The 17130-nt window shown below is 34.9% G+C and overlaps 1 pseudogene; it reads right to left on the bottom strand.

Moving 5' to 3' along the window:
- Nucleotides 1–272: 272 nt before the first annotated feature.
- On the bottom strand, nucleotides 273–1310 carry LOC145060377 (DELLA protein GAIP-B-like; annotated as a pseudogene).
- Nucleotides 1311–17130: the final 15820 nt, after the last annotated feature.

Raw genomic sequence — 17130 nt, forward strand, 5'->3', positions numbered from 1 at the left:
CATGACAAAAAATCCTTGCTAGTCATGACACCATAAAAACCCTCAATACGTCTTTGTGTTTGACAGATCAAAGACCTTATGCATGAGCAAGTTTCATTAATCAATCAAAACTTTGTGTTTGACTTCCACGCATAGTCAAGTTCGATCAACACAATTGAAGGTTGCTTCAAGTTCGATCAACCATAACTTTCAAGTTCGATCATCACATTTAAAGCTTTCAAAATATAATATCAAAGTTTGCTAAAAGGTTTCATAAATCAAAAATATGGAAGTCATAATCCTAGTTTACAAATTCAAAATATCATAAGTATAAGACAAAATTGAAAAATTGGTCCTCATGGTTTACCAAAAATTATGGATATAGTCAAAAAAGTTTTCAATTTGCATGGAAGGTTCAAAATCAGAAAATTTTCATGATTTTGGTGCATTTTTATCCCTAAAAAACATGAAAATAAGGTTCTGCTCTTTTAGTTTCTTTTTTCATTTTTTAATATCCAATATAATTATTTTATAATTAAAAACAAAAAAAAAAAAAAAAGAAAAAAGAAAACAAAGGAACGGGTCCACCCACACCATTGTACCCTCTCTGTCTCCACCATTTCCCCATCCTTTCTCGTCTTGTTGGACAGCTTCAGAGCAAGCAATTAGAATATGAACAAGTTAGCAAGCCAATAGAGTATCAACAACCTGGATATTGTTTTCCTGTGTATCGACGAGAAAATTTGGGTTATGATTGTATGAGGAGGAGGCACCAATCGACAGAGAAAAGGGCTTTTGTTTTTCCGCCAGATGGTCAAATACGTTTACAGGGATCCTTTGTAGATCATCAATGAAGACAAAAGACGAGTCCACAATCGATGACGTTATAGAGGTCGTGTTGTTCATAAGTGAATCATTAATAACAGGGGTTGATTTGTGGGGTTCATCTCACAAATCATTAATTCAATCCATGCTGATCTTAGTGGTTATATTGAACAGAATCAGAAGCAAGATGAGACAACCGATTGTCGTTCCCCAAAACACCCTTCGGATGCTCAATCTTTTGTGCAACATCAGCCATATCAGGTGACTTAACTTTGTAACCAAGCATCGACAACAACTCATCAACGCCGATATCTTGCTCTTCAACCTCATCCCACAGCTTCAATTTCCTGATCACATCTTAAAAACCCAAAAGAAGAAGAGGCGGTAGCGGTGGAGGGGTAAGTGGAACTGGCACCATTACAGAAGGTGTAATCCTACTGTGGGTAATCTCATTTAATTTTTTTCTTTTTCTTATTCGAATTCTTTTCTATATATCTTAAATCCATCGATTCAAGATAGGCGAAAGGGGTATGGGTTAACAATCTGTGAATATGTAGAAGAATCTGAGCATTTGTGATTGGGGGAAGCAGTGATAGTGCTAGTGATTATCAGATAGAGAAAGATGACAGGGGAAGGCCATAATAAACAGAGAAGTGGGTTGAGGATCGATGCACATGTAGAGAGAGAGAGAGAGAGAGAGAGACGTGGACCCATTTTTTTCTCTTTTGTTTTTAACTAGGTGTGTGATCCATGTATTATATGGGTTTATTTAAAAATAAATAAATATAAAATTCTAAACATTTTAAAAGTTTGAATTTATAAGAAAAATAAGAATAATATTGAATTATAAAAGTTAAAGTGTTTTTTTTCTATTTTAAATTTAAACAAATAATGTAAATAAATAAATAAAATAAAATAAAGAAGCTATAATTTAATAATTTTGAAGTGAAAAGCAAAGTTCATTAATGAAATTGATATGCATCTCTAAATATTATTAAAAGTGGACCTTTAATTCTAACTTGAAGAAATCAGAACCACTGATTGCATTTCAATCCTATATTTCCACCTTTGGATTATTTGCTGACATCATCTTTGTCAACCCTTTTATTTTTGTCCACAAATTTTATAAAACATATATTACGTTTTAAATTAGGAAGTCTATTAATCACAATTAAATCTCACCAAAAATAAAATGAATTAAATTATGAATTCTATTAATAACAGTTAAATTTCACCAAAAATAAAATGAATTAAATTAGGAATTCTATTAATAACAGTTAAATCTCACCAAAAATAAAATGAATTAAATTAGGAATTCTATTAATAACAATTAAAACTCACCACAAATAAAATGAAAAAATGCCCCGTCTCATCCCTCATTACCAGTACCCCTACCCTTTCTCTCTTTTTACTTTACATAATTTATCTAACCTAAATTTTGTAGAGGGGAAGAAAATGGGGAAAGAAGAAATAGAATATATGTCGGTTTCGATCTGTGTAGACTAGTCTTGTGTTCGATGATCATTAAAGAAGGAGGAATGATATAGAGATAAATTTCTTTGGATTCTAATTTAGTTTGGTCGTAGTTTAGATCCATTTTGGGTACATTTTAGATTATGTTTCTTTTATTCGGTTTTAACTATGAAGTTCCAATCTATAAAACCTGTCGCTTTTAGTTTAAATGTATAATGGTTACATTTTTTGAATTTGCTTCGATTTTTGTTCTTATGATTTGTATTGTTGATTTTTATTTTTTAAGTTATAGATATCTGGAGAGCAAAATGATGGACACAGCAGCACCGCTACCTCTCATCCATTGTTTCAATTTGGAAGATATGTCCACTAGGTAGTGAATTTGTATATGTCGATTTTCTTTTTTATTTTTACATTTTTGTATATTCATTTAGTCAATGATTTTTTATGGCTTACCAGGTCGTGAATGGAAGATATACTGAAATCAATATCTATAATGCCTTACCCATTCAATCCCTTATTGGATTTGGAGATGGAATTTAAACCCTTATACAATTGAGTGATCCACATATTCTACAAATCAGGAAAACCAGTAGTGATATGTGTTTTGATTTATTGTAAAAAACATCTTTAAAAATACAAAGTGGGCAGTCAAAAATAAGTTACTACTTATCCTTTTTTAATATTATAAAAAAACATCTTTTAGACTCAATAGCAAAGAAAATACAAAGTTTTAGTATACCATGTAAACAGATTACATCGATAAATCTTATTGAAAAATGTTTGGGATTGATTAATTTTGGTTAATTAGGAGGGTTTTTTTTGGTTAACTTGTGTTGTCTAGGCATGCCAAGAAACATAGTAAGACCCTTGCTCAACCTTATTCTTTCGTTTAACCGGTTTGAATCTTCTTATTGAGTTTACTTTCTCAATGATAAATGAGTACACCCTACACTCTTGAAAATAGGGTTGGTAACATTGTAACTATCAAGGTTGTCTCAGCAATAAGAGAAGATATTAGTATAAAAGTTGCAATATAAGCCATTTTTAATTATATAATAATAACTAAACAAAGATATCTGAAAGATTATCTTTATAATTTAAATTGCAATATATAACATAAAAATCGTATGAAATTTTCATTGTTCCATTTCATGCCTCACAAATATGTTTCTAGAATGGAATTACTTATTCTATTATCTTGCTTTTACGATTACCTATTCATTCCATTTCTTTATTGTTCCATTCTTCACAACCTCACATATCTCAAAAAAGTAATTCAGAAATCCATCATACAATAGAAAATGTTTTATAAACTCTTATAAGAGAAGAAGAAAGATAAGACTAAATGAGTGTATGGTGTTAATCTAATTATAATGTTCTTTAGTCTCTATTTGAATGTTTCTAGCTTGTTTGTAGTATTGTCTATAAAATATTGTTGTTATATTTGAAAATTCATTTTACCATTTTCATCTTTTTGTGTGCATATTTTAATCTTTCATGTTTTTTAAAAGTAATTGAGGGGCCGTTTCTGCTTGAGAGTGTGGTGAAGTCAAGGGCCCTAAAACTAGAGGGTAGTTGTATTTAGAGTCACTTAAATATTGAAGTTTTTTTTGGCATTAATTTCAATAATCATATGTACCCAAGAAGAGATCATAACCATAGTTTATTTTATATAATTTTTTTTGTATATTTATTAAATGTTGTTTAGGTGATGTCTACACGGTGTTGGTATTTTTTTTTGTTGGCAAGTTATTACGCTATCTTACACCCCAATAATCTATAATATTTGTATAAGATGGTGATAATTATTATTTTTTATTACAGCTTCTCTTCATATTGATTATCTATTGTGGTTTGAGTTATGGAATGCTGCCACCGAGAGGATTCCACATTGTGGGGCGTTGGAATTAATTACAGAATGAGGCATGTTTTATATGCCTTTTTTGGTATTGATGAAAATGTTTAATTCTTGCTCATATAGATCGATAAGTAATTTAAAATATGCTCTTTTAACCTTATATTAAGACCTTTTCTGGAAAAAATTGTTTTTACTATTGAACTTAGAAAAAAAAAGTTCATATATACCATCATACTCTTAAAAAAAATGACTTTTTTTGAATTATTTTTAGTTGATATGGAAAATTACATTTTTGTATATTGAAGATCATTTAAAGGATTGTCTTCTAGAAAACAAAATATTCATTAATAGCATTAAACTTTGCAAAAAAAAGTTCATTAATAGCATCATAGTTTCAAAAAATGACTTTTTCGTATTCTTTTTGGCTAATCTAGAAAAGTTTTATTTTTATGTACATTAGAGCTCATTAATAGGATTTTTTTGAAAATATTTTGTTAATGGAAAATAAATTTTCATTTTCTTTCACATATAGACCATTTATGTAAAAAAAACATTTAAAATATGGACCATTTATGTATTTTTATTCACAAGTGAACCATTTATGTAATATATAAATTTAAATGTTAATTAGTAGGTCATTAATATGACAATTTTCTGGGGAAAATTTGTTTTTAGTATTGAAAGTTGCAAAAAAAAAGTTTATAAACGACATTGTACTTTAAAAAAAAATATTATTTTGGAATATTTTTAGATGATATTGAAACGTTTCATGTTTTCCAACATTGAAGCTCATTTGTAGGATAGTGTTCTGGAAGCGAATTTCATTAATAGCGTTGAACTTTGCAAAAAAATCATTAATAACATCGTACTTTTTAAAAATAACTTTTTTTGGAATTCTTTAATTGCAGGTAGATTCCTTGAATGCCTACCTTGATGGACATATGTGGAGAAATCTTTTTGGAAAAGGATAAAATCCTGATATGACAACCCGAACAAGAAAAAGAAAAACCCAGTTTTGACTAACCCAATTTATTCAAAATCTTTATTCATTTTAGTAGCTTACATACCATTTAGATGCTCTCAAAATAGCATATGAATATGAAATAACTTCGAGATGTAATAAAGCTAAAATGTTATTTGACATGTTTTGTACTTTCTAATGATCATTACCAGGAAACATTTGAAGGATTTTTTTTACTAGAAAGAATGTAATCAATATACAAATCAATGTTGCATATTCATAATCTAATGTTCTTAAGTTTCTGTAATAAGGTCTTCCTGTAATAGTTGATTGGCCCTACCCAACTATCCCATGCAAGTTAAAGGATTTATGTTGTTCTAAATGTGTTTAAATGCTTCACTTAGGTGTTACTCGGCACATTGTCTGTGGACTACCCACATTGATTTCATGATTGAGAAGAACACATCATATCGACCAAGATCAGACCATCAACCATATTAGTGACCCCCACTGAGATTAGCAATGTAATTTGAGTAATCATCCAAAACAGACAATGAACTTTGAACTGTAATAAATCTAAAATCAATTCCTAAATTGTACATCAAACTTCCAACGTTAAACCTTGAACATTTTCAATTAATGTTATCGAGTTGATATGCATTTGATTATTTTGGAATATAGTAAATTGTTTAGCTTCCCCTACTGAATTATGGCGTGAATGTACAGTTTTACGTTTAACCGTAAACATGAGGCTTTAGTTTGGTTGTCTAACTAATGATTTGGATGAGACAAACGCATTCGATGAGTGGATTCTTAAAATTAGTGAAGGTAACACTGGTGGCCCTAATGATGGTGAAGTTGAAGTTGAATTTCCAGAAAACGTTGTTGTTCGCTCTACAGGTGACCATATTCATTCAATTGTATCCACCATTTATCCATCATTTAAAAACCATCTTGATGATCCATCATATTTTCAAGATAAAGCTATTTTGGTACCTACAAATGAAGAATTCGATGCTACCAATGACAACATTTTAGGATTGATGAAAGATGAAGGGAAAACATATATGAGTTCAAACTTTTTATGTGAGATAGAGTTACCAAATTTTTTTGAGGAATCAATCTACTCTTCAGTTGTGTTGATTGGTTTTAAGGTGTCTGCAATTTCCAACCACAAACTTACACAAAAAATAGGTGTTCCAGTCATGTTACTTCGTAATATCGAACAAACCAAAGGACCATGTAATGGTACTAAGTTACATATTGTTAGGATTGGAAGACATGTCATTGAAGCCTAAATCATATATGCTAGATTCTACAACGAGACTACTTATATACCTTGAATGAAGTTAACTCCGTCTAATAAAAGAATCTCATTCTGTTTTTAGCGGAGGCAATTCTCCATAGTTGTTTATTTTGTTATGGCCATTAACAAAATTCAATGACAATAATTATCAAATGTTGGATTATACTTGCATAGGCCCGTCTTCACTCATTGTCAGTTATATGTTTTTTATTTCTCATGTCACAAGTGAAAAAGGATTGAAAGTACTCATATATGATGAGGGTCGTCCAACTAATAAAACAAAAATTTATGTCTACAAAGAGATCCTTCAACGATTATAGATATTCCAATGTTTCATTGTTTTTTTTTCAAGCATTTCAATGTTACCAATAATAGTGAATCTGTTTCTATTACTTTATTTTTTTTTTATAGTGCCAACTTTTTTATACCTTTATATGTAAATTTTTATGTGTTCTTCGCGTTTTACGCTGGTCATAATCTATTTTATTATTATATTTAAATAATATGTGGAATTTAAAAAATGGAAAAACCATAAAATGACATGTGGAATAAAAAACTAATTTACAATAACCACAAAATTACATGTGGTAAAATGAATGAGAATACGACATGTGTCAAAAAGATCTTTATTTATTAGGGTATATTATCAAAAGATTAAAACAAATATGAAAAAAAACAATTAAAATAGCAAAACAAAACTTTCAAATTTTTCAGGAACAAAACCACTGAGAATTCATGATTTTGGACCTTTCATGCAATTCGGAAACATTTTGGACCCTATCATTATCAATGGGTATTGCAAAACTACGGGGACCAATTTTGCAATTTTGTATAATAATTATAATACAACTAAATTTCATGAAAATGTGAATGTCGTCATGGTCACGTCGGGTTCTTCCCCTGGCCTACCCATTCGATATTGAAATAGATTAATAAACAACGAGTAAACTTAAAGTTTAGTGAGCATACACATTACTTACTCATAAACACCAAAAGATTATTAACTTGAACACTTTCTTTTTTTGTTAGAAACCAGTTTGAATTTCCACGACACTTTACAACTCGATCCTCACTACAAAACAACCTTACTCTACTCTCTTCTACGAATCACTCAGAGTAAACAAAGAAATAAGAACAACAAAATTATACAAATCCCTAATCGTAAACGAGAAAAAACGAGAGAGAACTTCTAAAAGTGTGTGTAAGTGTTCTGACTGAACCGAAGCATCTTAGCCTTGATCTCACTATATATATATATATATATATATATATATATATATATATATATATATATATATATATATACTAGTTGTAAGACTCATGTATTCCATTGGTTTATTTAAAAAATAAAATGAGAATGTTTAAATAAATGAAAAGTTTGAATTTAAAAGAAAAATGTGAAAAAGATTGAATTATTAAAATTAAAGTGTTTTTTTTTCTCTTTTAAATTTAAATAAATAATTTAGGTAAATAAAAAAAAGAAACTAATGAGCTTTAATTTATGAAATTTTAAATTAGAAGGTAAGTCTTTTAATGAAATTGATATCCATTTATTATTAGCTTTATTGTAATAATTACATTTAAATACTATGCGGAATATAATAAAACAGAAAAAACAATATAATGACATGTGGAAAAAAAAATTTAAATAACCACAAATTGACATGTGACAAAATAAATGAGAGTGTGACATGTAGCAAAAAGATATTTACTTATTAGAGTAGTGTGTGTGTGTGTATATATATATATATATATATATATATATATATATATATATATATATATATAGTTAGGTTCATGTGAGACGGCCTAATTTTGTGAGACCGTGAGACCACTTTTTCTAATTAAATATTCTAATATTCTAAAACAATAACGTTGACATATTTCAACAGCCCTCCTGTTCCAACCAAGGATATCATAACCAACCATCACACCGATGCAATATAACTTACTTTGCTCAAAATTAATGTTACATGCCCAACCATAGTCTTACATCACAAACAACCACATATGACCCACAACCTTCCTTGATTACATGAGTGATGTGGCCTTCCCACAGTCTCACTACCCATACTACCATGGTCTAATCCCACCTAGAGGAAACTACAAGCCAAATAGTAGATTCACCACACCCTCACAGCTGCTCATGGACCAGATGAATTTTATTAGGCACACCACAACTTTACAGCACCTATATCACTATCTACCAACCTAATAAATGCTACGGCCACCCCGCAGTCTTACAACATTTCTACCACTACCTGCTAACGTAGTGAATCTTACGACCACCCTGCAGTCTTACAACATTTCTACCACTAACTGCCAACCTAGAGAATGTTATGGCCACCCTACAGTCTTACAACACTTCTATCACTACCTGCCAACCTAGTGAATACCCACCAACCAAATAAATCATGGGTCGAAGTCTCATTCGACTATATCAGTCAAGAACAGGCAGAGAGGCTCTATCACTACCATCAACATGAACCTATCCACATACCCACCATATGCCACCACTGATCCGCAAGGTAACCTGAAGTCTCATTACTTGTGCAATCCCTTAGTCCAAGCGGTTCTCCCGCACTTGGATTCAATTGCGCTCTTCCAACCACAAAATTACTAGACTTCCAATCTATCTCGCAACCTCACGACTCAAAGTTTTCGACAACCTGAGGTCACAAGCACTAGCATTCCATTACTAGCCAATCCTAGTGAACACACACTTGCCAAAATTGAATGATTACTCCCCGAAATCTGAACGAGCTCAATATTCACGAGCACTTTCCAATGAATCCAATATGAGTCCTCGGTGACTTCATCGGATGATAAAGAACAAAATCTCAATTATCGAAATGGGTACCAACCAATTCAACGACCCACTTGCACTAGAGAATTCCCATGTGGACCTGGAACTGACCACACTTCGAATGTATGAACTTGAAAAATACTGATCTTACACCCATGATCAAACCAATTCGTCATTGCCTCGTATCCACAAAAGACCCCCTACAAATCCTGCATTCAAACCAAACATGCCCACCTTGTGGATTCCTTGAGTTCCTTGTTGATACCCCCAAATATCGAACCGGCTGCTGGTCTTCTCTCACCTAAAGCTTTCTCTGACGATGGTGAATGCCTCCCACATCGAATTCCAATACTGGCTCGACCAAATATCCTCTAAGCACGGTTCTCGGTATGCAAGATGACATATGAAGACTCTCAAAATTAAATGTTTGTGGTGTTAAATGGTGGAACTCGGATCTCCTCGACATGTGGCTGTAATGCTCGGCTCCTCACAATGGGAACATCCACCCTGAACTCACAACCATCAGTAATCCTTAGAGTTGTTGGATCAGGTTACCTCACTACTCCCTTCATCAACTTCGGACAGTCGGCCTTCTTGTGGCCCACTTGGTTGCAGCGGAAACATAATGGACTCGTCCCCTGGCGACAATCTCTGCTATCATGACCAAGCCTGCCACACTTGTAGCAACCCGAACTCCAAGATCGAAAAACTCCATCGTGTTGCTTCCTGCACGTTCTGCATTGACCTCGGCCCTGTTGACCTCTTACCTGCTGATAAGAAGTATTGGGTCTCTTCGCAGGACCACCAACTGTTTGCGCCTATTTTGGATTCCTCTTCCCAAGTTGCACCAAATCAATCTCCTGCTTTCAGGATCTAGTTTTAATATCATTCAGGGTCTTACACCATGACAAGCTCGAAAACTCCCTAATGTCATCCCTCAACATATCATGATACCTCACCTTCTTCACCCCCCTCGTCTGCTGCATATTGCAGAGCTAACAAAGCCCCTTCCTGAAACTTAGTAGTGATCTTTGCCACAATCTCACTAGTCTGGCGAAGGTCCTGAAACGCCCTCGCCAGCTGTTGCACCTCAATTGCCAGTGAAAACTCCTCCTAAAATATTGTGAAAAAAGCTTCCCCAAACATGGCCACTGCGACCGCAAATCCCAAAGCCCTACTGACCTCATCCCACCAATAATGAGCTCGGTCCCTCAACAGACAAGATGAAAAACCCACATTCACCTCCTTAGGGCAGAGCTCGTCCGCTGAGCATTCTCCATGTCAACGATCCATCAACGGCTAGCAATGGGATCCTTAGCCCCAAAGAACTCTGGAGCTCCACAAACCTTAAACTCCCAAAATGAGGGAGTCCATGCTCCCAATTGACTTGCCGTGATCTCGGCTCAAAAAGCCCTAAGTCTCTCATCCAACAACTCCATAATCCCATAACAGTATACGTCTAGATGCTCCTGCATAATCTCCATGATCGCCTCCTTGATTGTACCAAATATTATAGGAGTCTGTTCCAAAATACCGTGGGTGATCTCCGACGAGATGAACTCCCACATCTACTCATCAATCGACTCAGTGCCAACACCTTAGTCTAAACCAGATCCTTCGCCACGACTGCTCACCACCATACTCAAAAGCATCCATATAATAATCAGAACACACTTAAATAATCCTCATCCCTCAAGCTTCCTATATCCTCCGTGACTCCCCTCAATTTGAGTATAGATCTTGTGCTTTCAGTAGTACGGGCCCAATAATACCATCCACACCTACCCATACTTTCCTCAAGAGTTATCCCGAATCCTCCAAGTCACCTTCTCAAATCGGTACTCCAAGTACCTACTAAACAGCGCAACCCAACTCACTAAAGCACTTCATAGGCTCTCCTATGTTCCTGACCTCACCCTGCCATCAAATGTTGAAGAACTCCCACTAATGTCATCTAACTACTTCATGAATACAATTACATGTAACAAAGCTTAAATAATCATTCGAGTAAAATACTTAATCCCCATAACGATTGGATTCAGGCAGGAGCTATGCAATAGGGTCAAATCCATCACTCTAAGTTTATTTAACGTTTGCAGCATGCAACTTAACATAGTCGTTTACTCCCATCACTAAGGGGTCCCATAAAGCACAAAACAAGCAACATTCGTGCAATACACTCCAAGCCACAAAAAAACCAAAGGAAATCTCAAGCTCACTTACTACTTCTATGCTAGGAACTTCTACTCTCACTTCCGGTTGCGTTATGCATGCAAATTATACATAATATAGAAATATGATCGTAATCATATACAATTTTTAAATCATACACTTAGCAATCACTTCTACAAATATAGATTCCAAATCTAGCATATGATCTAATTCTCGTAGGCTATAAGGCATCATATATCAAGCTGATCTATTATGCAATTCCTGAAAGTATCCCTAGCTTTATCCTAGCATGTAAACATTCATATCATATATCATATCAACATGTATGGGTATTTTGAGACTCACTAACTTGAGCTTGGCTGATTGCACGCATCACACCACCTTTTTCTTTATAAAAATCTTTTCAGAAACTTAATTTCTTTACAAAAATATTTTTAGAAATTCTTTTTATTTTAAAAGATTACCAATTCCTTAGTTTGAGTTTAGATATACCCGAGAGTGTGCCCGAATCCCACAAACCAAGGCTCTGATACCAAATTGTAACATCCCAAAAATTCATAGTAAAATTATTATTTTTAAAACAATAAACTATACAAATGAGTAGTTTCAAAACCGATCAAAGTGAATATATTATGTAAACATCATAGTAAATATTAAAAATCGCCAATGAGGAAAATTCTGGTGGACGCGGAGTAGTCATGCCGGGCCCTTCCCTTTCGTACCAGAAGTACCTAAACCATAAACGTAAAACTGTAATCATAAACTTTAGTGAGTTCCCCAAAGTACCACATACCAAAACATACAACTAGACTCAACCCTGGGGTATATCCACCTAGATATACATATATGGGCCCCACCGTAGGGTGTATTTCAACACAATCAACACATATGGGCCCTGCCCTGGGGCATTTTTCAATGCATTATACAATATTAGGCCCTGTCATGGGGTCTATTTCAACCCAAACATACAATAATGGTCCCCACCATAGGGTTTATTTCAACCCATCATACGAACTCATGTAAACCATACAACATCTATCATCCTAACTAATACAATAATGGGTCGACATTGGTGCCTTCAACCCATGGAAACAGTGAGAAAACTCAACTTTCAATTGGAAAGATCGTTGAACAGGACATTACTCCAAATATCAGCTCTACCGGTCACTTATTCATTCGAACATGACCAAAGTTTACTTATAATCAATATACCTAAAATACCCCTAGGTCAAACTCCTGATCAAAGTCAAATTCAAAGTCAACAGGGTCAACTTGGTGAGTATGTTGGACGTACTCAACAGGTATGCGGGGTTTACTACATGTTTGATCAGAGTCAAGGGGCTGGCTACGTACGCACAAAGTACCCTTTGGTATGCCCAACGTACACGACTGCCACCCTTTCTTCCCATTAAGAGCTTAATCCTAAGCTCTTTCGTCCAAAAATCCAGATCTAGCCCTCAAATGATGTTCTACATCATAAGGCTTCCAACTTTATGATCTTGCATGGCTATTAAGCGCTCAATACAAAATATCTTAACTTCTTAACTCTTTAAGACATCCTAGCTCATGCATGGAAGGAAACTAAGGTCCAATATTACATTTTTATGGTTCCGAATAACTCCATAATCGATAAAGTTTCAAATTTTATCATTTAGAATGGTCCAAATAACCAAGACATAGTCTTTAATTCTCAAAGGGAGCAAAAGTGCATATTTTCCAACTTAATCCATTATGTCCAATTCTGCAACCTTTAGATCTAAATCAATATGATGTTTAGATGGATAAAGTTTCCAACTTTATCCATAACAAGGTAACAAACTTTCAAGATCAAAACTTTGTGCATTAAAATGAACAAAAGCTCATAACACCCAAAACTAGGTAGATCTGACAAATACGTCATCAAGATTCAAGGTTTATATATCTAGAAGAAAGATCAAGGTGAACAGAGTCTGGATCTACAACCTCCAATGCAACCAGGACATCTCCAAAGAGCTCCTTCTTCTCCAAGATGCACCATGAACACTCCAAAGTACTCAAGAACACCTTCTTTTGCTCAAAAGGCTCAAACTAGGGTTAGGGTTTTCAAGGGAGGGTGTTGGAGAGGTGGAGGCTGAGAATGGAATGGGTTTGGGGAAGTTAAGGAGCTTAAATAGGGCTCAAACTACAAAAATAAGGTTTGGGCATTGACCGCTTACACTCAACATACTCTTGGTACACGCATCATACTAGGGAGGCCCTAGTACGCCCATCGTACTTCCTGTACGCCCAACGTACTGGACTAAGTCCAAAACCTTCCTAACATCTTATAGTCACAACTTCTTCATTCCAACTCCGTTTTCAACAATCTTTATATCCACAGAAAGGCATTGAGGACCTCTATAACCCTATCTAATTACTTTTGACTTAGAACACATCAAACTAAAATCCTTAATTCATAAAAGAAGTCTGAAACACCACTTTTCCCATTTTGCCCTTTGACTCCAAAGCTCAAACCGAACTCTTGGATCACATAATCTATATTACCCACATCCAAATGGGCCTTAACCTCCATTTCCATATGCCCAAATCCTTATGATACTTGATCCTCGGGTCACAGCCTTGAATTATGAAAGGACTCGAAATAGGGTGTTACAGATCAAACAAAGATAGAAGCCATTCGTGATTGGCCAAAATTGTACAACACTTGAATCTTTTGTGGTCTTCTCGAGTTGAAGGAGTACTATCATAAGTTTCTCAAGGATTATTAGATCATCATTGGTCCATTGACGGGTATGTTACGTCGTAACAGTTTTGTGTGGAGCTTCGAGTCCGAACTCTCCGTTACTCAGTTGAAAGGCGCGTTCTCCAACTCCCCAGTTCTTGCATTACCATATTTCACAATTGCTTTTATTGTTGAGTTTGATACATCAGGTAGTGGAATTGGTGTCATATTGCAGCAAAACACTCATCTGGTGGCTTTCTGTTGTTAGAAATTGGATGATCAACATCACAAGCTTTCTGAATATGAACGTCAGCTAATTGGGTTGGCCAAATTCGTGGGTCATTGGCGGCCCTACCTATGGGATCACCACTTTTTGATCGAAACCGACCACCCCAGTCTCAAGTTCTTTCTTGATCAACAGTAAACCACATCCCCACGACAACATTGGGTTAGAAAATTGCTTGGTTTTGATTTTATTGTCGAATATAGAGTTGTATCGTTAAACCGAGCCGTCAATGCACTGTCAAGGAGGGAGGAACAAAACGAGACCGGAGAACTCTTTTTCATGTAATATTTACAACCACAAATATTCGAAACTCTATGCATTGAAATTGAAAGTGATGATGAACTTTAGGATTTGCGAAGAAAGTTAATTAACGAAACCAATGATAGAAAGTGGACTGTTAAAGACGGGATGATCATTCACGATGGACGGGTGTATTTAAAATCTAGCTCTCCACTATTTAATGAGGCGGTCTTTATGGTTTATAATACCACTCATGAATGGGTACAAAATACGATGGAACGAATACGCAATGATTTTTTTAATAAGGGCTAGAAGGCTACCATCCAAATTTTTATTCGAGAATGTGTTGTGTGTCAACGAAATAAGTGAGAACCCCTTCGACCAGTTGGACTTCTTTAGCCCTTACCCATTCTGGAGTCTGTCTGGTTGCATATTTTAATGGATTTTATTGAAGCGTTACCCAAGGTGTAGGTTAAATAGATCTTGCAGGTGGTAGTAGATCAATTTTCTAAGTATGGTCACTTCATTCCATTGGTACATCCCTACACCACCGAGTCTAGTGCTAAAGCTTTCTTTATGTAAAATTTTCTCTTGAATGGTCTACCAGAAATGATAGTCGCAGGCAGGGAAAAAGTCTTTCAAAGTGCATTTTGGAAAGAGTTGTTTCGCCTATTTGAATCTCAGTTAGCTTTTTCAACAGCATACCATCCTCAAAGTGACGGTTAAACAGAGATGGTCAACCACACTATTGAAATGTATTTGTGACAATTGACAGGTGCTAAACCCCGCACATGGTTGGCCTGGTTACCATGGCCAGAGTACTGTTACAACACTTTTTACCATACTACATTGAGGGCTACACCATTTAAATTGGTATATGGGCTGGATTCTCCCAGACTACTTAATTATGTTGCAGGTCATTGTAAAGTTGATGTAGTGGATCAAATGCTTATTGATAGGTCATAATTTTTAGTTGTGGCCAAAGTCATACTTGTTGAAGCTCAGCAACGCATGACATTGACTTATTACTGTCACCAACGACAGTTAGAATTTCAAGAAGGCGATTGGGTTTGGTTGAAACTCCAACCCTATCAGCAGCTCACTGTGGCCAATTCTAAGTGCACAAAGCTTTCTCCAAAGTTTTATGGACCATTCCAAGTGCTGAACCGAATTGGATTTGTCGCATATTGGTTACCACTTCTAGATGGTAGCCGCATCCACTATGTGTTTCGTATATCCCTGTTAAAACCCCACCAAGGTGCAACATCCCAAAATTAGAGTAAAATTTTATTTTTCAAAACCATTCCAAAGACCATAATTGGTTACAAAATATTGTTCCAAAAGTAATAATCATAAATCAGAGTATCTTAAACTCCAATAACATCAAAATCATATGGATATGCACGATCACGCCTTTGCTTTCCCCCGATCATCTGAAGTACCTGAAACAACAAACAAAAACCGTGAGCCAAAGCTTAGTGGGTTCCCCCAAAGTACCACACATAACCATAACCATAAAAATAACTGTTGGAATAGTGTCTAAGGCTGCAACTACATTAGGCAAGTATTTGACCCGGTTGTGCATGGTCCTTTTGGGTTGCCTTCACCATAGCAACTTGACATGATGATTTATTGTGAGAGAAGAAATATTATTAATATATTATGAGAATAATATAAGGAATAATAATATTATTATTTGATTAATATAAGTCATAAATTAATTAGGAATTAATTTGGTGACTTAAAGAGATTAATTGAATAAAGGGGTATAAACTGTCAATTGTATGATAGTTGTACTTTGGGCTATAAATCCCTTATGGATAATGGTGGAAGATTTCTAGGGCTTAGGATAGGCTTAGAATTCGTCCAAAGGCTTATCAATTAGGGTATTGGATTGCTTAGGGCCTAAGTTATCCAATTAGGGTTTAAGGGTGAAACCCTAGGAGCCTCTCAAGTATAAATAGACCCTAGGGGTTAAGGGAAATCGGCACTCTTGATAAAAAAAAGAAACCCTGGCTGATTTGCTCTTTCCTCTCCTCTCTCTCAAATCATCCTCTTGCTAGTTGGTGTTTGTAAGCCATTAGAGGAGTGACAATTGTGACTCTAAATCTCCAAGAATAAGAAGATCAAGCAAGTGATTCAAGGTAAACTTCTAATTCTAATTTCTTATTGTTATTATACTGTATTAGCCATTAGAAGTCTTGGATTCAATGCATGTTTAATTAGAGAAACCTAGATCCAAGCATTAGGGTTTGCATGTGCACATAGGAATGTTCGTATGGCTAAAACCCATCAGTGGTATCAGAGCCTAGATTGGTTTCTATTAAATTGATGCATTGGTTGCTTGTTTGATGCCTTCAAAATTCGAATTTTATGTTTCTGTCTGATGGACTCGGCGAGTCCCATAGTGGACTCGGCGAGTAGGGTCAACTTGGCGAGTCCATTGGGGTACTCGGCGAGTCCAAGCGTCAGAAAGAGCAAATATCGGGATTTCTTGCTGTTTATCTTTGAGATACTTGC

This window comes from Lactuca serriola, chromosome 6, assembly GCF_051521515.1.
Source record: "Lactuca serriola cultivar US96UC23 chromosome 6, Lser_US96UC23_V15, whole genome shotgun sequence".
Lineage (NCBI taxonomy): Eukaryota > Viridiplantae > Streptophyta > Magnoliopsida > Asterales > Asteraceae > Lactuca > Lactuca serriola.